This window comes from Orcinus orca, chromosome 21, assembly GCF_937001465.1.
Source record: "Orcinus orca chromosome 21, mOrcOrc1.1, whole genome shotgun sequence".
In the NCBI taxonomy this organism is placed as follows: Eukaryota; Metazoa; Chordata; class Mammalia; order Artiodactyla; family Delphinidae; genus Orcinus; species Orcinus orca.
This window is the reverse complement of record NC_064579.1, coordinates 12,719,362-12,741,597: the sequence shown is the minus strand read 5'-3', so window position 1 is coordinate 12,741,597 and position 22,236 is coordinate 12,719,362.

The window sequence follows — 22,236 nt, the reverse complement described above, 5'->3', positions numbered from 1 at the left end:
AGCCAATATTAACACCATCATGTTTAAATGTGAAAGGAATAATAATAATATTAATAATAGCAAACCCATATAGTGCTATGTTCAAAGTGCTATGCTCTAAGATTTGCACATCTCTTAGCTCATTGCCTCTTCATAATAATCCTATGGGGCATAGGTTATTATTATTATTCTCACTTTACAGATGAAGAAATCAAGGCATGGAGAGGTTAAGAAGCTTGTGCTGGTCCAGACTGTGGACCTGGAATTTGAACCCAGGCAGTCTAACAACAAGTCTGTATTCTGCAGCACTCTAGCAAAAGGAAGCTGGTTAACATAGAACATTCCTAACTTCTATTAATTCCAGTGGAGTCCTTTTCTGTCTTTAATAATGTTGTTTGTAGTCAAAGAAAAAGGTACTGACCCTGTCATTGGGGCAGGGCTCATGGCTGCTTTTCTCTCTGCGCTGGTAGCTTTGTGTTTCTTGTGCCCTCATGTGTCCCAGCAAAGGCTAAGGGTATCATTTGGGACCTCAAAGGGATACCAGGCAGATGCAGTGGTCCTAAAATCCTCTGTCTATCCACAACCAGGCAAAACCTTTCCCAACACTGCAGCAGCACTAAACTCATGCCCACAGGACCTGTTTTTAATTTTAACCAATGCCACCTATAATTAACCATCACTGTTAACATTATGGCATTTTCTCATCCAGGTTTTTGTTTGTGAATTTCACCCTGACTGTTCTCTTACTACTGAAATTTTAATATATAAGCAGTTTGCTATACTGCTCTTTTGTTTAATACATCGCAAGCATTTTTCTCCTTGTATTATAAATTATTCATAAATATAATTAAATTTTTGACAAGTGAAAGAATTACATACCCTTGGCAACCTCCAAACAGTACTGAAAAATATTTCAATGCACGCAGTAGCATATACGTGAATGAATAATTTTTGTTGCTATAAATAGATCATATGATATACATAATTCTTTACCTTGCTTTCTTCTCTTACACGTGCACACACACACACAATTCTCCCCAAACACAGAGAAATATACTAATTTGTAACTAACATTTTCTTTCCATTTTCATCTCGCTTCCTTTAGTGATGTTTTTCAATACAAAAGTAATACATGCTTATCGTAACAAATGGAAATGGTACAAAGACATATAAAATAAAAGCAAACTATCTCCTTTGACCCCATCTCCAGTCCCATCCCCCTGAGCTACCCATGCTAACACCTGCTACCTACTGCCCATGCTTTTCCCGCTTTTCCCCGTGCTCATTCAAACAGATGCAAATGCATATTTACATATAGATAGATTCTTTTTTGGTTTGTTTTTACTCACATATAATTAAAGTAAATGCATTAGTCTGTAATTGGTCTCTTGGTGCCCCTACCCCCTTGACAATGTATTAAGAACATTCCTAACAATTCAAGAGATACGGCTTGATTATAGTTTTCCTTTCTAATTCCTCTTTCTCTCTCTTTTTACACGTGTGTGTTTATCTATCTATCTATCTATCTATCTATATATATATAAATTTTTGTTTGTTTGTCTCACGATTCTTTTTTTTTCTTTTCTTTTTTTTTTTTTCGGTACACGGGCCTCTCACTGCTGTGGCCTCTCCCGTTGTGGAGCACAGGCTCCAGACGGCGCAGGCTCAGCGGCCATGGCTCACGGGCCCCTCTGCTCTGTGGCATGTGGGATCTCCCGGACATGGGCACGAACCCATGTCCCCTGCATCGGCAGGCGGACTGTCTCACGATTCTTATTTGCAGTTTGGCTTTGCAGGCACCTCAGACCTGCTGATGTTCCAGGAGGTTCCTAGCTCCCAATCCTATTAAGGAAAAAGGTCATCACTTAACTGTATATACTTGAGAGACGCAATCGAAACAGATCCCTGTTCTTTCAGGGAAAAGAGAATGAGGGTCTCGTGGTCCAGCAGCTTCTGCACATAGAAAGCCATTGAGCACTTGTCAGGTGAATAATTGGATCCAACTCTCCTTTCCTGAGCTTTTAAACCCACCGTCATGGAGGGAGAATATTTTGATTTCAAGATGGCCAATTAACAAAAGCCCTTTGTTCATCAGAGCTCTGAATCCATCAAGAGATCAAAACAAGGGTCAGATGAAAATATCCTCTTACTGATAAGCCAGACCCAGCCAGCTTAGAACTAGGACCAGAATGAGCCTGCATCAATTTGCCCGTCCCTCCCCGGACGCATGAGTGCCCAGAGTCAGAGCGGGACAGCATCAGGCCACCCTCTCCAGGGTATGCGGTTGTTGAGAAGAAGGCACCGTGGGAGGACAGCACTCTAAGTAGAGCTCTCCCAAGACAGGAGCTGGGGGTGGGCTTTCCTTCCCCCCAGCCTGACCACTTAGATGAGCCAGGCTTTCACCTTCGATGAGAAGGGAGAGAGGTGGGAAAATGAGTAGACATTTCCTCCCTCTTATTTCTGAAAGGGAGAAAGTTTGACTTTAAGGGCTCAGAGAGGAAGACTGGGTTGGAGAGAGATGCTCCCGCAGACCACACTGGAGAGTGTCATGCCACAGGAGGTAGATGTGTACTTCAATCTGTTGTTCAACAAATAGATTTTCATCATTTTGTTCGTCCCAGAGCAGGTACTATGTATTCACACTGGGATGATGTACATTTTGAGAATACCTCTGATAGCCTTGGTGGCAGCTGTATCTACAAAAGCATGTTCCCCCCAGAGGTTGCATTGGAAACGTCCAGGTGATCTGGAGGACTGATGAACACCCACGTCTTACAGAGGGATGGGGACAGCGTGATGCACGTCCAGAGCCAGCAGCTGCCCACGTCTGCATTTGCTCATCTGTCAAATGAGGAGGTCGATTAAATCATCTCCCCAAGGACCTAACTGTGCCAACCTTCTGTGATTCTGAAACGCTGCCTCCCTGGTAACTGCTGAGGACCACCTTGTCCATAAATAAACCGGCAGAGCTGTGTAAACGTGCTGAATTTCTAATGGCCGAGAGTACTTTTTAGTCACGATGGGAGCCCAGGATTTTACTTCTAAGCCAATGGGCAAGATTGGGACCTACCAAGACCTCCAACAGTGACATACTCCATATCTATAAAACCCAGTTCTCTGGGAGGGTAAACTGGCACAACCTTTTGAAAATACTCATGAAAAAAATCTACACATACCCTTTGATTCAGCAATTTTACATCAGGAAATTTACCTTATAGAAATGAATCAATGCAAGTGGCTAGGATATCTTTACAAAGATACTTTTTCTTCAGCATTCTTTGTTGTTGTTGTTTTGTAATATCTTTACTGCAGTATAATTGCTCTACAATGTTGTGTTAGTTTCTGCTGTACAGGAAAGTGAATCAGCCATATGTATACATATGTCCCCATATCCCCTCCCTCTTGCGTCTCCCTCCCACCCTCCCTATCCCACCCCTCTAGGTGGTCACAAAGCATTGAGCTGATCTCCCTGTGCTATGCAGCTGCTTCCCACTAGCCATCCATTTTACATTTGGTAGTGTGTATATGTCAATGCTACTCTCTCACTTCATTCCAGCTCCCCTTCCCCCCTGTGTCCTCAAGTTACAGCGTTCTTTGTAACAGTAAAAAACACACAATAACTTAAGCGTCTATTAATAAAAGATGGATTAAATAAATATGGTTCATAGACAGAAGGGAATAACCATGCAGCTATTAAAAAATATAATAAGGAAAATCTGTAAGTGCTAATGTGGAAAATTTTCCAAGACAGAGTATTGATTGAAAATAGTAAGATGCCTACACTATGTTTGTATGATGACATTTCTTGCTGTGTGTGTGTGTGTGTGTGTGTGTGTGTGTGTGTGTGTGTTCTTGTAAATGCTTAGAAAATAAAACACACCCCAATCTCTTCACAGTGTCCATCTTGGAGAGTCTGGACTGTCTGCATGGGGGCGAGGGCTGCTGAAAAACAGAAAAGTAAAAACTTTAATTTTTTTACTTTTATTCATTTCTATACTCTAAGTCTTTAAAAAAAAGACAATGGCATTATAATCTGTAAAACAAAACAAAAAACAGAATCACTATGCTGTACACCTGAAGCTAACACAATATTATAAATCAACTATACTTCAATAATCAAAACAAAACAATAGGCACTTATTATGTTTATGGCACATGCGGAGAAAGTCCTTTCAACCTTCAGAGGCTTCCTGGGGAGAAGAGTTAGCCTCTGCCTCTGCCTCCTTGCTTTTATGGTTCAGAATGTAAGACAGCGTTCTACGGAGTCAATGAAAGGCAATGCACAAAATCTAAAGTGTTAAGGAGACATCACCTTGTAGGAAGCCTTCAGGGTACTCTTTGGCATCACTAACAGACACAGGCTGTTCCAGAGCACACAGGATTTGGGTGAACTCAAGGGCAAAGTCAGTCTGAGACCACATATACCCAAAAAGGCTGCTCACTGAATGAGAAAAGGTCAAAAAGAGCCTATACCCCGTACACAATTTTAAAATACTTGTTGATAGCATCCTGAGCACCACTGTACTACAGCAAACTGCCTTTCCCGTGGTGCCCAACAGGTTTCACCTGCCCACCTGTTCTTTACTATTTATTCCTTTTATGGCTGTATTTGTGCCAAGTCATGCGCAATGATTCATGGAGAAATTAAGGGATGCCTCTTTCTGTGAGTGGTTAAAAGCTGTCTGTCATCAAAGCCTTTTTTGTATTGTTAAACTTAATGTTTGTTGCCAGACTTCACGAACCTCAAGAAAAATGAGATCACGTTACTATGCGGGTCCAAATGTTGCTGGTTCTTTCCGCCTTTTTTTTTTTTTTTTTTTTTTTGCCGTACGCGGGCCTCTCACTGTTGTGGCCTCTCCCGTTGCGGAGCTCAGGCTCCGGACGCGCAGGCTCAGCGGCCATGGCTCACGGGCCCCGCCGCTCCGCGGCATGTGGGATCCTCCCAGACCGGGGCACGAACCCGTGTCCCCTGCATCGGCAGGCGGACTCTCAACCACTGTGCCACCAGGGAAGCCCCTTTCCTCCTTTTTTGACTGCCAGACTCTAGGCACCTTTCAAGGTCAGTCCCCTCCCTCCCGCAGAGCGTCTGAGAGTTCACTGGACAGAGGTTGTCTTTCATCTAGACGATGCTCTTGGCAGTTTTGGCCTCATCGCTCTGCATTGGTCTCTTGGGGATGCCCACTGAGACGCTCTTGGGCCACCCTGGCTGGAACCACTGCCTGCTGCTCTGCAGGGGCTGCCCCCTCCAGACCCCCGGGCCACCCCAGAGGGCAGCTGTTCACACCACCACTCTCCTCCAGGGTGTGCCACTCACTTGAGCAGAATGCTCACCATCAGAGCCACCTTACCCAGACCCCTGCTCTATGCTCTCCAGCTGCTAAGGTCCAGATTACTGACGTTTACTGCTCTCCTGCAAAACATACAGGGACACGGCTCTCCTGCCTCTGCCTTCCACAAAAGCTGTTGGTGGGGAGGGGCTGAACTGGAAGAAGATTCCAGGAAGAGTCCCTGTGTTGTTCCAGGGACCACTTCCTTCCATCTCTTAAACCTGTTGCTGAATCAGTTTTGTCACACCTGTTGCCACCTTCCCGAGGCCAGAGTCTTCACAAGGTCCCCTCGTGCAGATTGGTTCCTATTAATATTTTGCCAACTTGCCGGATGTGTCTGTAGCTACCTGACCCCTATACATGGACACACTTTCCGTTTTTTTCCTAGGGTGCTTCTCTCTGGATGAAACTAGCTGGAAGGGTACCAGAGGATGCCACGATAGGGAATATCACCCTGCTCTGGGTTCCATATGTATCTGAATCTCTGCTCTGGTAAACTGAGCTCCACCACTACACTAGTGAATCACTGGAAAGACCCTACAATGGGAACATGAAATACCATTGAGTTAGACAAGTGAGAAAAAAAAAAGAGCAATAATGAAAGGGAAGAAATAGAGCTGAAGAAGAAACAGCAGGTAAACTGCCAAGAGAATGAGGACAAATTTCAAGGCAAGTAGGTCAAGGGATTGTATTGTTTCAGTTTTCAACTAGAGGCTGACGAAGTATCTCTGAGGGATTCCACAGAGAGGTTTTTCAGAGTAAATCTTTGATATTTGGGAAAATACTAGACCTCTGAAAATTTCCATAGACAGATACTATTCTAACATACTTTCATGTTAGGAGCTGGGATCTCAAGAAAAATAATAAGATGCCAGTGAAGTATGTAAGTTGGATACTTAATGAGGCCAGTCTTTAGCTGAGTGACCTACACTTCATAGTTGACTCAAAGCATGTGGATTCAAACTGGTAGCCCCCCAGTTACGAATGAGTATGTCATGGGCTGCGGGATCACGTGTCCATAGCCGAAAGCCAAGCACAAGTGCCAGAGTGCTAAGGGCCTACGGTATTATGCAAGTTGGGCCATGACTAAGATCTCCCTCAGCTCATTGTTTTCCATCAAAATTCACTGACCTGTGATTTACCCACAAAGGTTAGTTCTTCAGTTCACATCCAGCACCGCTGCTTGTCAGCCTGGGAACCTTCTAGAGGAACCTGTTTCCTTAAACCTGTTCTCAGCCTTCTCCTGGGCTTCAGCCAGGCCTTAATGACCAGGGGCTGGTTCTGTGTTTTTCTAGGTATGTAGAGCCTCTTCCTTGTTCCTTCTTCCTGATTCTTTTTTTCTTTTAAACAGAGGACAGGAGAAGGGAGATTAGGGAAGAAAGTCTGGCAAATGAGATTCAAGGCAGGAAGTTGTAGCACTCAGTGGAAAAATCTGGCTATAAGCCTAGAAACTTAAAATGATGTTTTTAGATTCGAAATATAATTTTAAAGATGCTTCCATCTTATAGAAGGTCAGCCCCAAGCCTCCGTGCATAAGAGAGAGAAATGAAGAACCAGGCCAAGGAGGGGGTACGTGGAAGGGTCTCTAGGAGGTATAAATCCTGGCTTAGCTGCTGTCAACAGCTCTGGGTTTCCCTGTCAGCTCTGTGTCTGAGCTGACGTGATCTCGGGAACATCACTTCATTTCTCTCCACACCTCAGTATCCTCAGTGTAAAAAGGGAGTTAGACCACATGTTCTAGAAGGCTCCTTTCAGCTCTAAGAGATATGAGTCTACAGTCTGATTACCCTTTCCACCCAGGGGTTGACTAAAGAATGATGGATTTAAGACAAACTTAGTGGTTCTTAGAGGTGAATCAATGGCATCAGATTTAATAATGGATAATTAATTGATCTAAATTAAATCAGCTATTTGTCTTCTGTTACAAGACAATGTACACTAAAGTTTTGGTTTTAGCATGAATAAGAATGTAAAATATCTTGTAATCCACTTTTCAAAGTGCTTTTGCTTGTATAACTTTTAAAGCTACTCTCATTACAAAGAGGCAGTTTAAAACGTGTGGCCAAGAGGCTGAACTCAATCATGAATTTTTGCCGCATTCTTCCTTGGCTTGGCCACAGAGAGGTCCAAGAGTTGTTATTTCTGGGTTCATAAATTCTTTCCGGGCAGCAGGCAACCACTTGGAGTGTCCCTGGTCATCTTGGTCCTATTGTCCTGCTCTGTGCAGTGAGAGATGGACCCTAGTGACTTCCTTCTCCAAGTTACAGACCTGCCCCATTGCTTCTAAATTCTAGATTAAAGCATTAACCCCTAGCAGCACCTGGAAGTCATCACAATGCACTGGCCTTTGGCCCCTTCTTGAGAGGAGCTATTTTTCATGGAGGATATATTTTAGGAAACTTTGCTTCTATTCTGTGGAATTATTAGCAATGATTTTCCTCACATACTGAATCCCCTTCTCTATCACCGGCTTTTTGGCCATTGGCCTCTGTATGCTTGTTTATGAGAGGTTTCTAATGGGCTGTACAGGCTGTTCATTGTGTAGGTAGTTTGCCCAGGAAGCGGCCTCTGCAGCTGATTCTAGGCCCTTCTCTAGCATGTGGGGCAGACCAAGCCACCTCCTCTGGTGCTCTGACGGTGAAGGACCGTCTCATACGCTGCCTGAGACAGTGGCTTTCTTTCTTGTGACAACAACTTTTCTATTCCACTGAGTCTGATTACAGGAAGAAGCTTGAGAATAACCAAGAGCTATTTGCTTTTACTCTTCTTATAAAGCAGTTGCATGGACTAAATGCATTAACTTAGAAAAATTACATAGAATGAAACTTGGTAAATACTCATATTATTATTATTATTATCATACACTATCCAGCACTTTGCTAGTTGCAAGGTGACTGATTCTAAGGAGAGGACCTAGATATCTTCTGTTCTAAACCCTCACTTTGCTAATGGATAAACTGGGATTCAGAGAGGAGACAAGACTTGCCTGAGGTCCCAGAATTTACTAGTAACATAAATGGGATTAGAATCCAGGTGAAAAACATTAATTTAGAAATTGTATATCTTTGAAGCCAGCTAGTGCATCCCAGAAGTTTTTGAGACACTAAAGTGGCAGGAAAATCCTGGCTTCCCCAGAGAATTTTGGAGCGGTTCTTCTCATAGTTTCTTATTCCATTGACCCCTAAGATCCCCTCCACGGGACCCCAGGGAGCCCTCACATATTTCGGCTCTGGTTCCTTCAGAGTGGCTGCACCAGAGCTGTGTCTTGGCTTTATGCACAGCTGGGAACACTTGTTGCTCTTGGGAGAGATGAAAGTCTGCCATGTTTATTGGAAGCTGGATTCCTTACACGGTAGAATGGAAATCGGGAAAGTTTTTTTCTAATTTTCATGAATTCTTCCTCTTTAAGTGACATTGTTTCATAGAAGGCATTTGTATTTAGTTTACTAGGGTTGTGTTACAAAGTACCACAGACTAAGTACTTAAGCAACAAAAATGTATTGCCTCATAGTTATGGAAGCTAGAAGTCCAAGATCAAAGTGTCAGCAGGGCTGGTTCCTTCCAAGGACTGGGTGAGAACACTTGTTCCATGCCTCTCCTCTAGTTTCTGGTGGTTTGCTGGCAACCTTTGGTGCTCCTTGGCTATTCTCCCTATGTGCCTATCTGTCTGCAAATTTCCTCCTTTTATAAGGACACTAGTCATTTTAGATTAAGGCCAACTCTAATGGCCTCATTTTAACTTGATACTTCTTTAAAGACCCTAGCTCCAAAATAAGGTCGCATTCTGAAGTACCAGGAATTAGGACTTCAACATATGAATTTTGGGCTGTGGGGCACAATTCAACCCATAACAGCATCGAATACTTTAGACAAGTAGGGATGGCATCTGTCTCATTCACCACGCAAGGCCCCCATGTCTAGCACAAGGCATGGCACGTATTGGGCCCCCATAAATTAGCTGAGGTAATGAACACACTTAGTAATCCTCATCTAATTATAACGGGGGTTTTTAGATTGGCTGTTTATAAGGTGTTAATTTTCCCTCAAAGATGCTGATTATCCTTGGTGATGCGGGAATTGGAAGACTGTATTGTCAGTAATTCCCAATCCTGAGTGTAGCCAATTTAACGTCAGAGTCTTCTCGCCTGCTCTAATACCAAGTATAAAACTGACTGACATTGACTTTTGTCTCTCCTGTCTGGAGCCTGGTGGAGGGTACGTGAAGCAATGAGTTGATCTGAAAGCAGTGGCAGTAGGAAGAGGAAAAGAGAGTAACAGAGTTGGCAGCCCTCTGTTCCTGTCTTGGAAATCCCATTTTGACTTCTGATAATGCCAGGAGAGGTTCACATATGAGCATCTGTGTGGCACTGGCCATGGGAACGCTGCCCAGGCAGACAAGGAAGTTCTCACAAATGTCTTTGTGACTGGGGGAAAGTCAGTTCTTAGATATCTGTGTCCCATCTGTAGGAATAGTAACTCGTGACAAATTAAACCTGGACTCAGAGGTCCAAGTAGGAAATCCTGTGTCAGACTTTTAGATTTCCCATTAGAATTGTTCTTGCACATAAACAACAGATGGAAGAGATTAATGAGACATTATATTCAAGTAGAATGAATTGGTCTGCCGTGTGGATGTAGTGCTTTCATTTGGCACAGGGTAAGATCAGTGCTAATGGAAAGTTGTAGTTGTGCTTCCAGGATTTCTGGGCATTTGTGGCACAACCTACTAGCGTCAGTATATAAGAGGACCCAAGTCAGAGAGCAGACTTTTAAATGCCTGAGTGCTTTCCATAAAATATGGGAGCGTCCAAATCATGCCCCTGGAGTTGTTTCAAAAATGGATGATGATAATAATAGCAAAAGAGCACATGACACAGGATCTAGTCACTTGTTTATTTTTGTGTGTGTTTGCTCTGTTGTATTTCAGAGTGGGTGAGTTGGCCTGTGACTGTGTGCCTGCATGTCAATCTGGGCAAAAACTGGGGAACAGATTTGGGGGCCCTGGGTTCTTCTGTCTGATTGGAAATTAGCTCCCTCCTTGGACTCTAATTCGCAATGTTTAACGGAATAGAAATGATTGGGAGCGTGTGGTTGACGGTTCACGTTAGAAAGCCATACTTAGTGTCACAAATGAGTTCTTTGCCCATTTATTGGTTAGTTCCAGTCCATGTAAATAGATCACTGTATCTAAGCACTTAGACACAGAACTCAAGGGCTCAGACCAAGACCAAGACTCCGATGCTCTGGAAGATCATGGGTAACCCTGAGTCAGCTAATGGGCTGCTGTACCTTCCAGCCCCCAGAAGTCAGCCCAAGGTCAGCCCCACCAGGGGATCTGCTTCAGGACTCAGGGGGCAGCAAGGGGATATGCGTCTTTCTGGCAAGTCCTAGAAGGCTTGGCTCTGTGCATCTTTAGGGCAGAGGAAGTGCAGTTGTTTTTTTCATAATGAATCCGTATCACCAGAGCTGCTCTGCAATGAGAGTGAGGCTGAGAACCAGACAGCATTTGTCTCTCGTCTGGACTTACAACCTTTGTGGAGCACAAGGTGCTCACTGGAAGGCTGCCACTTTCCACGATGACGTTCCATGAGTTGCTGGCATGCCCCACCGCTTGTAAAACTTCGGAAAGTCTTTGACTCCAGCCTAAATATCCCAGATGCCTCCCCATTTCTTTTCTGACCAGTTTGTGTCTGCTAACAGGTCCTGGTCCCTACTTATTAGTCAGACACCTGTTTATCCATGGCCTCAGTACACATGCAGTATTTCAGATGGAAATACTGACATAAGTGTGAAGGGGGAGGCGGACCTGATGGCTAGGGTTTCTGTCAGTTAGTTAGTTGTTAGTTTTAAGCAGTACAAATATCTTTTCCCAGACTGTGTCTTGTCTTCTAACTATGTGTGTCTTTTGGTGAACAAAAAGATTTATATTTTAATGTAATAAAATGTACTTTAATGTTTGCTCTCTTTTAGTGTGTCTCTTTTTAAGGAAATCTTCCTACTTCTCACAAGAGGTCATAAATGGACTAGTCTATATTTTTTTTGTTAAGTTTTATAGCCCCTCTAACCTTAATTTAGGTTTCTAATTGACCAGGAATTGATATTTTGTGTGGTGTGATATAGAGATTTTAATTTTATTGTATTTTTCATAAAGATCACCAGTTGCCCCAGAATATTTTTTGCAGAACACTACTCTCTCCTACTGGTCCAGTTCCACCTGTGTAGGCAAGGGTAGGGGACAGTGTTAGTGGAGCCCAAGTGAGACCTGGGGATGGGGAAAAGGGGCCACCCCACAAGAATTATAGTCATGGACAGATGTAGCCTCTGACAGAAGAATGACAAAGTGAGAAGGGGTAGGGTAATAAATATCTCCACCTCTCTCTTCTGCCTTCCATTCTTTCGCTGTTACTTCCCATTGGTCAAACCCAAAGCAAGCCATAGGCAACGGTGCCCTGGTGATGCAGTGTGTAGGGGTCGACCTACTCAGGGCTCAGAGCAGCACATTGAAGGCCAGAGGAGGGATCTGTGTGTGGTACAAGTGGTACAAGTGAGACCAGTTCTCCACGGTGTACATCTACCTCATTTACCAGTCCTTCTCCCAGAGATGCATAACTCTGTTTCATTATAGTTTTGCAACCTATATATGTATCCCAATTTAGCATTTTTGAAAGTAGTTTGTCCAAAACTGGGTAGCCAGTCCAAAGCAAGCTGTGCAGAGAAAGGGCAGTAGTTCCCCTGCCAGAGAGGATATGCTGAATCGAGTCTTCAAGTCATGCTGTGGCTTCGGATTTCTGGAGAATTTATAAGAGCCCCTTTTGAAGAAAGCGGTCCTCTGAAATCTGTACATATTTAAAAGTAGGAGATTTAAAAGCTGTTTGGAAGAATTGAGAGAGCGTTGAGGCTGGCCAAGATGTATCTTCACGGTAGAGTGATCTAGGTGGACTGTTGGAGAAACCCCTGAATCAGCCTCTTCAGATTTTTCCTCTTGGGCTATCAGATTCCCAGAAGAGAAGTTTTACAAGTTTTTATCTTAACCAAGTGGAGGCAGAGGGCTGGGGTCTCAGTATTCGGCATTCAGTTACATGTGACAATCTCCCTCTTTTGGGCAGGAAACTATCTGAATCCATTCATGCTGCTCTGACAAAAATACCATGAAGTGGGTGGTTTATAAACAATGTTTATTTCTCACAGTTCTGCAGGCTGGGAAGTCCGAGATCAAGAAACAAAAAGATTTAGTGTCTGGTGAGAGCCCGCTTCCCCGTTGAAGGTCATCTTCTCCCTGTGTCCTCACGTGGTGGAAGGGGCATGGGAGCTCTCTGGGGTGATTTTATAAGGGCCCTAATCCCATTCATGAGGGCTCTACCCTCATGACCTCACCACCTCCCAAAGTCCCCACCTTCTAATACCATTGCCTTGGGGGTTAGGTTTCAACATACGAATTTCGGGAGGACACAAATGTTAAGATTGTAGCAGATGCCCATACCTTCAGCTGTGTCTTTGTGGTGTCCAGTCCAGAAGATTTTTGGTCATCTTCCAGGTGGTTATACACAGTGTGGAGTACAGCAGGACTCTAAGGACGAACTGTTTCCCAAACAGATTTCACCAAATCCTCCTTAATGCCTCCTTTCTTCCCAATTCCAGAGTTACAGAGTGCTGCCAGTCACCGAGCCTGTGAAGCTGCTGTGAAAGCCAGGTTTGTTCCCAGCTCTGCCCACCGCCATCTGAGGATTTGCCTGTGGCAGGTCTGTCGTGTCAGTTATCATTCACTTCTGTGCTCCAGCTTCCAAGTTTTATTGCTGTCGTCTCCTCTTCTGTCCTCAGTGAGCTGTGACTTTCTATCCTTTTAAGTAATCTCTTTACTGCACTTTTAGTGGCGCCTCTGGAGGGAGAGAAATTACATGCATGTGTTCAAACATCCTAACCCAGAATCCTTCCATTTTCTATAAACTCATTAGCCTTGTGAGGTGAATGGTTTATTCATTTATTCTCAACCTTTCTTGCTTTGTCATAGATGCATTCAAAACTATCAATTTCCCACTAAATATTCTTCCCACACATTTTGATAGTACTTCCACTGTTGCTGGGTTCCAAAGATATTGTCATTTCCACTGTGATTTCTGCTTAAGTTCACAAGTTACTTAGGAATGGATTTTAAAATTTCCAAACATATTGTAAAACTCTTTTTTCACTGCTGATTTCTAATCAACATGTGGTCAGAGAAGATGGGCTGTAGGTATGACATGGTCTTTGAAATGTGTTGAGATTTCTTCTGTCTCCTGTGGTCATGGTTGGTTTTTTTGTATACTCCATGTGTGCTTGAAAAGATTGCAGCGTCTCCATTTGTTGATGAAAGATTCTATGTGTATCTGTTAGGTGAGACTTGATCTGATTACATAATTAGCATAATAATTTTATTATTCTAATCTTCCATGTTCTTATTAATTTTTTATTGACACAATCAGCTTCTTCCCTGTGATTATTTTAGTTTTTGCTTTGTATATTTGAGACTATGTGGTTAGCTATATACATATTCATGATTGGTGGATAGTTTTTCCCTTAAATTTTATATAATGTCATTCTTTGTCCCTATTAATGCTTTGCCTTACTTTATTTTGTCTGATTATGATTTATTCCCCAGCCTTCTTGTGCTTTTTATTTACTTTTTCATAACATATATTTTTCACCCATTTGTTTCCAACTCTCTCTCTCGCTCCCCATGAATGTGTATATTTTAAGTGTGTCTCTTAGAAGAAGTGTAGAGCTGCATTTTAAATTAAATTTTATTTAATCTTTGAACTATGTAATCCCACATATATCGCCAAATTCTAAGTATACTAAAGGTATAATATCGCTTATATCTGGAATCTAGAAAAATGGTACAGATTAACTTATTTGCAAAGCAGAAATAGAGATACAGATGTAGAAAACAAACTTACGGTTACCAAGCAGAGAAGGGAGGATGGGATGAACTGGGAGATTGGGATTGACATATACACACTACTATATATAAAAATAGATAACTGACGAGAACCTACTGTATAGCACAGGGAACTCTACTCAATACTCTGTGGTGACCTAAATGGGAAGGGAATCTAAAAAAGAGGGGATAGATATATATGTAGAGCTGATTCAATTTGCTGTACAGCAGAAACTAACACAACATTGTAAAGCAGCTATACTCCAATAAAAATTAATTTAAAAAATTAACATACTGAAGAGTAACTGAAAATTTTCCCTCTCATCTTTTCCCATCTTCCCAGTCTTTCTCTTTAAAAGCAATTGATATCGTTAGTTTCTTGCTGGAGATAGCCATCGTGAGTGTAAGTAAATATGATTTGTATACTTACTTCTTTTATGGTAGCTTATACGCACTGTCTGTACCTTGCCTTTTCATCTTTTAGCGATTTATTCCTAACTATACATAAAGAACTTCCTCATTTTTTTGAGTGACTACATATCAGTTCACTTTATGAATGTATGCTAATCTATTAACTTATCTCCCATCAGTGGATTTTTAGGTAGTTTCCAATCTTTTATTTTTACAAACAATGTTGCAATGAATAATCTTTGTGCAAACATTATTTAAACATGTACGAATATATCTGTGGGAGAAATTTCTAGAAGTGGAACTTCTGGGACAAAGGGTGTATGCTTTTGTAATTCTGATAGACACATAGATGTTGCCCAATTATACTCCAGAGAGTTTTGCCAGTTTACACTCTTACTGGCAAAGAATGTTCTACTTCATTCTAATTCCCACCTGCTGGTTTTCCCACTTTCTCACATTATCAGCCAAGGACCAGTCAGGAAAAAGAGTTATCGTTCAGGATTTTCAACAGAAGAAATCTTAAAAGGGGGACTAGGTATGCGGATGGTGGAAAAACTGAAGTCAAACATGGGCTAGGGAGGCAGCTCAGGGAAGAGTCATTGCAGGAAGCTGCTACCACCCATGGGCCAAAGAGCTGGCAGGGCTGCTGGACCCCAGGAGGCAGGACCATTGGATGAAGCTGGAACTGCCTGCCTGGCAGGAGCTGGGGGGATGGAAGGAAGGCTGTCAGAAGAGAGCTGAAGGAGAAGTACCTGCTGAAAGAGATGCCCCCAGAGACAGAGAACGAAGGGCAGAAATACCCTGGCTTCTCCCTCTCCTCTGCCTTCCTGTTTTTCTGCCAATGCCTCCCATTTCTGAAAACGACCTGAATTCAGCAAGAGAATTTGGAAAGTACATTTTCCTATGAATACAGACCAGAGCAAAGAAAGATGAGGAATGTACAGATCTGAGAGCCAAACAGGCAAATGAATGACACAGTCCAATCTTTCTGCTGTTCAGCTCCATTCCCACAACCTACTCCATACTTAACTACCACTGTCTACCGGGTCCCGCAGGATATGGCCCCCGGCTGCTCTTCAACCTCATTTCCTGTCACTGTCCCCATATTTTCTCTGCTGTCCCCTTGCTGTTGCTCAAGCAGGCCCAGCCCTCCGCCTAACCCCCCCACCATTCATCTCTGTTCAGCACATCTGAGGGGCCTCCAGCCAGGACCGTGCTCCCATCTGCAGTTATTTGGGTGGGAGCTCCCTCCTGCCCTGGGACTGTGGCTCAGGTCCAGGGTCCCAGGCAGTGGGCAGCTAATTCAGTTCCTGATCTTGGGGCTGAGTCTTAATCCTCTCCATGTCCTAGAGCCACCATTTTCCATAAAGGCACAGCCCCAGGCACTGGGCTGCCGTCGTTTGTTTCAGTTGCCTCGTATGGGTGGCATCAAGCAGTAAGCCTGGCTCCACCTCTGCCCCAGCAGGAGGAACACATTTAATCCTTGTTATTCGAGGCAGCTACCTCTTAGCCACCACTGCCCGAATCAGACCCCGGAAGCCAGCAGGCTCAAGGCTCCCATTCTACCCATTGCTTTGGTTTCCATCTGCTTCTGGTCCTTGGAGATGTTTAGCTTGTTTTGAGACCAGTTGTGTTTTACCAGGTTTCTCTTTGGATAATTTATCTTTCTTTTTTTGTGTTTGGAGCAGAGGGAGTGTGATGAACCATGAACTTTTGGCACCATCTTGATCAGACCACGCACTTAAATTGGCTCAGTTAAAACATGCAGGAGTCAATTTCACACAGGCTGCTGCTAAAATAATACATGAACCAGCCTGCGCTTTTGTGGTGGTTTTGGGTGCAAATGCTGGATTTCTTTTTTTTTTTTTAATTTTTAATATACTTTATTTTATTTTTGGCTGCGTTGGGTCTTCGTTGCTCTGCGCCGGCTTTCATTAGATGTGGTGAACAGGGGCTCTTTGTTGTGGTGCGCGGGCTCTCATTGTGGTGGCTCCTCTTGTTGCAGAGTGTGGGCTCTAAGTGTGCAGACTTCGGTAGTTGCAGCATGCGAGCTCAGTAGTCGTGGCTCATGGGCTCTAGAGTGCAGGCTCAGTAGTTGTGGCTCACGGGCTTAGTTGCTCCGCGGCATGTGGAATCTTCCTGGACCAGGGCTTGAACCCGTGTCCCCTGCATTGGCAGGCGGGCTCTTAACCACTGCGCCACCAGGGAAGTCCCATGCTGGACTTTATTTATTAACATCTTTATTGGAGTTTTACAAAAAGTTTTGTTAGTTTCTGTTGTATAACAAAGTGAATCAGCTATAAATACACATATATCCCCATATTCCCTCCCTCTTGCGTCTCCCTCTCACCCTCCCTATCCCACCCCTCTAGGTGGACACAAAGCACCGAGCTCATCTCCCTGTGCTATGTGGCTGCTTCCCACTAGCTATCTATTTTACATTTGGTAGTGTATACTACCATACACTCTCTCACTTCGTTCCAGCTTACCCTTCTCCCTCCCTGTGTCCTCAAGTCCATTCTCTGTGTCTGTGTATTTATTCCTGTCCTGCCCCTAGGTTCTTCAGAACCATTTTTGTTTTTTAGATTCCATATATATGGGTTAGCATATGGTATTTGTTTTTCTCTTTCTGACTTACTTCACTTTGTATGACAGACTCTAGGTCCATCCACCTCACTACAGACAACTCAATTTCATTTCCTTTTATGGCTGAGTAATATTCCATTGTATATAAGTGCCACATCTTCTTTATCCATTCATCTGTTGATGGACACTTTAGGTTGCTTTCATGTCCTGGCTATTGTAAATAGTGCTGCAATGAACATTGTGGTACCTGACTCTTTTTGAATTATGGTTTTCTCAGGGTATATGCCCAGCAGTTGGATGGCTGGGTCATATGATAGTTCTATTTTTAGTTTTTTAAGGAACCTCCCTACTGTTCTGCATAGTGACTGTATCAATTTACATTCCCACCAACAGTGCAAGAGGGTTCCCTTTTCTCCACACCCTCTCCAGCATTTATTGTTTGTAGATTTTTTGATGATGGCCATTCTGACCGGTGTGAAGTGACACCTCATTGTAGTTTTGATTTGCATTTCTCTAATAATTAGTGATGTTGAGCATCCTTTCATGTGTTTCTTGGCAATCTGTATATCTTCTTTGAAGAAATGTTGATTTAGGTCTTCTGCCCTTTTTTGGATTGGGTTGTTTGGTGTTTTTTTTTTTTTTCTGATATTGAGCTGTATGAGCTGCTTATATATTTTGGAGATTAATCCTTTGTCAGTTGCTTCGTTTGCAAATATTTTTTCCCATTCTTAGGGTTGTCTTTTCGTCTTGTTTATGGTTTCCTTTGATGTGCAAAAGCTTTTAAGTTTCATTAGGTCCCATTTGTTTATCTTTGTTTTTATTTCCATTTCTCTAGGAGGTGGGTCAAAAAGGATCTTGCTGTGATTTATGTCATAGAGTTTTCTGCCTATGTCTTCCTTTAAGAGTTTTAGAGTGTCTGGCCTTACATTTAAGTCTTTAATCCATTTTGAGTTTATTTTTGTGTATGGTGTTAGGGAGTGTTCTAATTTCATTCTTTTCCATGAAGCTGTCCAGTTTTCCCAGCACCACTTTTTGAAGAAGCCGTCTTTTCTCCATTGTATAGTCTTGCCTCCTTTATCAAAGATAAGGTGACCACACGTGCATGGGTTTATCTCTGGGCTTTCTATCCTGTTCCATTGATCTATATTTCTGTTTTTGTGCCAGTACCATACTGTCTTGATTACTGTAGCTTTGTAGTATAGTCTGAAGTCAGGGAGTCTGATTCCTCCAGCTCTGTTTTTTTCTCTCAAGACTGCTTTGGTTATTCAGGGTCTTTTGTGTTTCCATACAAATTGTGAAATTTTTTGTTCTAGTTCTGTGAAAAATGTCAGTGGTAGTTTGATAGGGATTGCATTGAACCTGTAGATTGCTTTGGGTAGTTTAGTCATTTTCACAATGTTGATTCTTCCAATCCAAGAACATGGTATATCTCTCTGTTTGTACCATCTTTAATTTCTTTCATCAGTGTCTTATAGTTTACTGCATACAGATCTTTTGTCTCCTTAGGTAGGTTTATCCCTAGGTATTTTATTCTTTTTGTTGCAATGGTAAATGGGAGTGTTTCCTTAATTTCTCTTTCAGATTTTTCATCATTAGTGAATAGGAATGCAAGAGATTTCTGTGCATTAATTTTGTATCCTGCTACTTTACCAAATTCATTGATTAGCTCTAGTAGTTTTCTGGTGGCATCTTTAGGATTCTCTATGTATAGTATCATGTCATCTGCAAACAGTGACAGTTATACTTCTTTTCTGATTTGGATTCCTTTTATCTCTTTTTATTCTCTGACTGCTGTGGCTAAAACTTCCAAAACTATGTTGAATAATAATGGTGAGAGTGGGCAACCTTGTCTTGTTCCTGATCTTAGTGGAAATGGTTTCAGTTTTTCACCATTGAGGACGATGTTGGCTGTGAGTTTGTCATATATGGCCTTTATTATGTTGAGGTAAGTTTACTCTATGCCTACTTCCTGGAGAGTTTTTATCATAAATGAGTGTTGAATTTTGTTGAAAGCTTTTTCTGCATCTATTGAGATGATCATATGGTTTTAATCCTTCAATTTGTTAATATGGTTTATCACATTGATTGATTTGTGTATATTGATGAACCCTTGTATGCCTGCGATAAACCCCACTTGATCATGGTGTATGATCCTTTCTTTTTTTTTTTTTTTTTTTCCGGTACACGGGCCTCTCACTGTTGTGGCCTCTCCTGTTGCGGAGCAACAGGCTCCGGACGTGCAGGCTCGGCGGCCATGGCTCACGGGCACAGCCGCTCCGCGGCATGTGGGATCTTCCCGGACCAGGGCTCGAACCTGTGTCCCCTGTATTGGCAGGCAGATTCTCAACCACTGCGCCACCAGGGAAGCCCCCCGCCATTATTTTCTTAAATATTCTTTTTGCCTTTTTCTTCTTTTGGAACTCTCATTACATGTACGTTGGTTTGCTTGATATTTTCCCTCAGGTCTCTGAGACTATTTTTCTTTAACTTTTTTTTCTCTCTGTTCTTCAGATTGGAAAATTTCTACTATCTAATCTGTCTTTGAGTTGACTGATTTTTTCTTCTGAAGTTCAAACCTGCATTTGAGTCCTAACCTTATTTACAGATGGAAAAACCGTGTACAAAAGAGGTTAGGTAATTGCCTAAGGCAAACCATTACTTAAAGGGCAAAATAACAAACATTTTAGGCTTGCAGTTTATATGGTCTCTGTCACAACTACTCAACTCGGCCACGGTACCTGAAAAACTATATAGACTATGTAAACCAGTGGTTGCAACTGTGTTCCAATAAAACCTTATTAACAAAAACAGGTGACTGGCCTGTAGGCTGTAGTTTGCTGATCTGTGGCCTAAGTTTTGCAAATAGCAACTGGCATAGCTGGGATCCAGATCTATGTTTTCTTTCTTCAAAGTCTGTGCTCTTTCCAATATCTCACATTGCCTCCCACTAATGGACTGTTTTAGTCTTTTTAGTGATGAGATCATCCTAGAAGAAGCACAGACAGAGTACCCCATCTATTTCTGCATCACTCACCTCATTCTAGCATTTTGAATGCCTATTGTAAGAGATTCTTTTTTCCCCTCTTTTTTCACTCTTCTTTCTTTCCTCCCATCCTTTTATTTCTTCTTCCACCCTTCTTTTCTTCCTTCCTGCCACTCTCTTTTTTTACTTCTTTCCTTCCTTCCTTCCTTCTCTCCCTCTTTCTTCCTTCCTACCTTCCTTTTTCCTTCCTTCCTTCCTCCCTTCCTCTCTCTCTCTTCTTTCTTTCTTTCTTTCTTTCATTATTCACTGTTGTAGATTGACTATACTGACTTTTTTCTAATTCAGTTTTATTCTCCACTGAACTCTTCTCATTTTGCCAATGACAATTGCTGATAACATACTCTTACAATACTCACATGGAAAAATAGTAACTAGGAAAGAAAATAGGGATATAAATGCTGTTGCTGGCAGGGTTACCACCCATAAGTTATAAACAGAAGTCATCTATTTTCCTTTGCAATGTTTGATCTTTTAAAAAATTGCCTCAAGAAAACTCTCCTGGGGGACAGGAAGCAGGGAAGTGTGCAGATTTCAAGTTCTTCTTCATTTTCCATGGATGATTTCTTTCTAGAACTGTTTCCTCCCTCGGCCTGTCTTTGTCATTCACAACCTGAAATGGACTGCTCCAGCCAATCTTGGGTTGTAGCAATTGTCCCCCGGGTTTCTTGGGAAAACCTTCCACCTCTAGAATTAAAGACCTAGGTACCTGCACCTAAAGGTGTATTGGTTGCTGGAATCATGCCTATTACAGGCCTTCTGCAGCCATGGAACTTGGATACATGCAATAGAATGTTTTTGACAAAATACAACAGGATACCCAACTAAAAGTAGCTTATATAATACAATTTTAAAATCATACAACAAAAGTTTCTTGAATAGGGTATTTCAAGCTCACTTCTATCATTCAGTAGTATCACCAAAGATTTGGATTTTCTCCATTTTTCTCCTCTACCCTCCACCCTGTACCTGCTGCATCCTTAAAATTATCTTCTCATGCTTAGAAGATGGTGGTCACAGTTGCAGGCATCACCCATAGACACAGCAGTGTTTGACTGAAGAGGAACCTCTCTAGACTGGGTATAATATGCTCAAGCTCTAACTGCAGAGGAAGTTGTGAAGGTATCTGATGCGTTAGCTCTCTAAAATGAGGTTCATAGCTACCAGAATAGAAGAAGGGGGTGGCAAAATGAAGGCCTGACTGATGATACCATCCATTTTGTAGCAGCTGGTTCTGCTCCAGGAATGTTGTCTCCAGTGTATGTGGAAAACTGCCTTTACCTGTTGATCACACCCAGCATATTGCTGATTACGCATGAGGTGGAGGACCCAGAACATCTCTACTGTTCTTCCCATCCTCTGATTCCCCAGCAGTCCCTGGTAAGGTATCTTTCATTTTAAAATTTATTTTTATCTCTGTGAAAAGTTGGCAACATGTCCCTCTATTTGCAGAGGATTTTCTTTTGTTTATACCCAATGGTAACAACTTAAAATAAAGTAAGCTCTGTGGTCAGACTTTTAGTATTTGTTTATTCATTCAATTATGTCCAGTGTCATGACTCAGTGTCCATTATGTGCCAGGCACTGTGTCAGCCACTGAGGTTACAAGACGAATCAGAGAAATGCCTACTTTCAAGACCCGCAGGCCCGGGGTTTGGGTATGCTAGATTTTATTTCTGGCCCCATCACTCTGTGACTCTAAAACTTTTTTTTTTTCTATGCTCTAGGTGATTTCTGTCCTCAGATAGTACTCAAGGAAGTTACTACTAGTCAGTTAGAACTAGCTCATAAGATGGAAAATGTTTATCCTCGTCCAATCTTTTATTTTTCAGTTGGAGAAACTGAGGCTCTTGCTGAACAAGTCTAGCTCTTCCAAATCTTCAGCAATATATAAGGTGAGGATCAGAAATGACCACAGTCCTCTGCATGAGTTGGATTCCTGCTAGAACGTTAGGTGAGAGAGGCATTACATGTCCTGC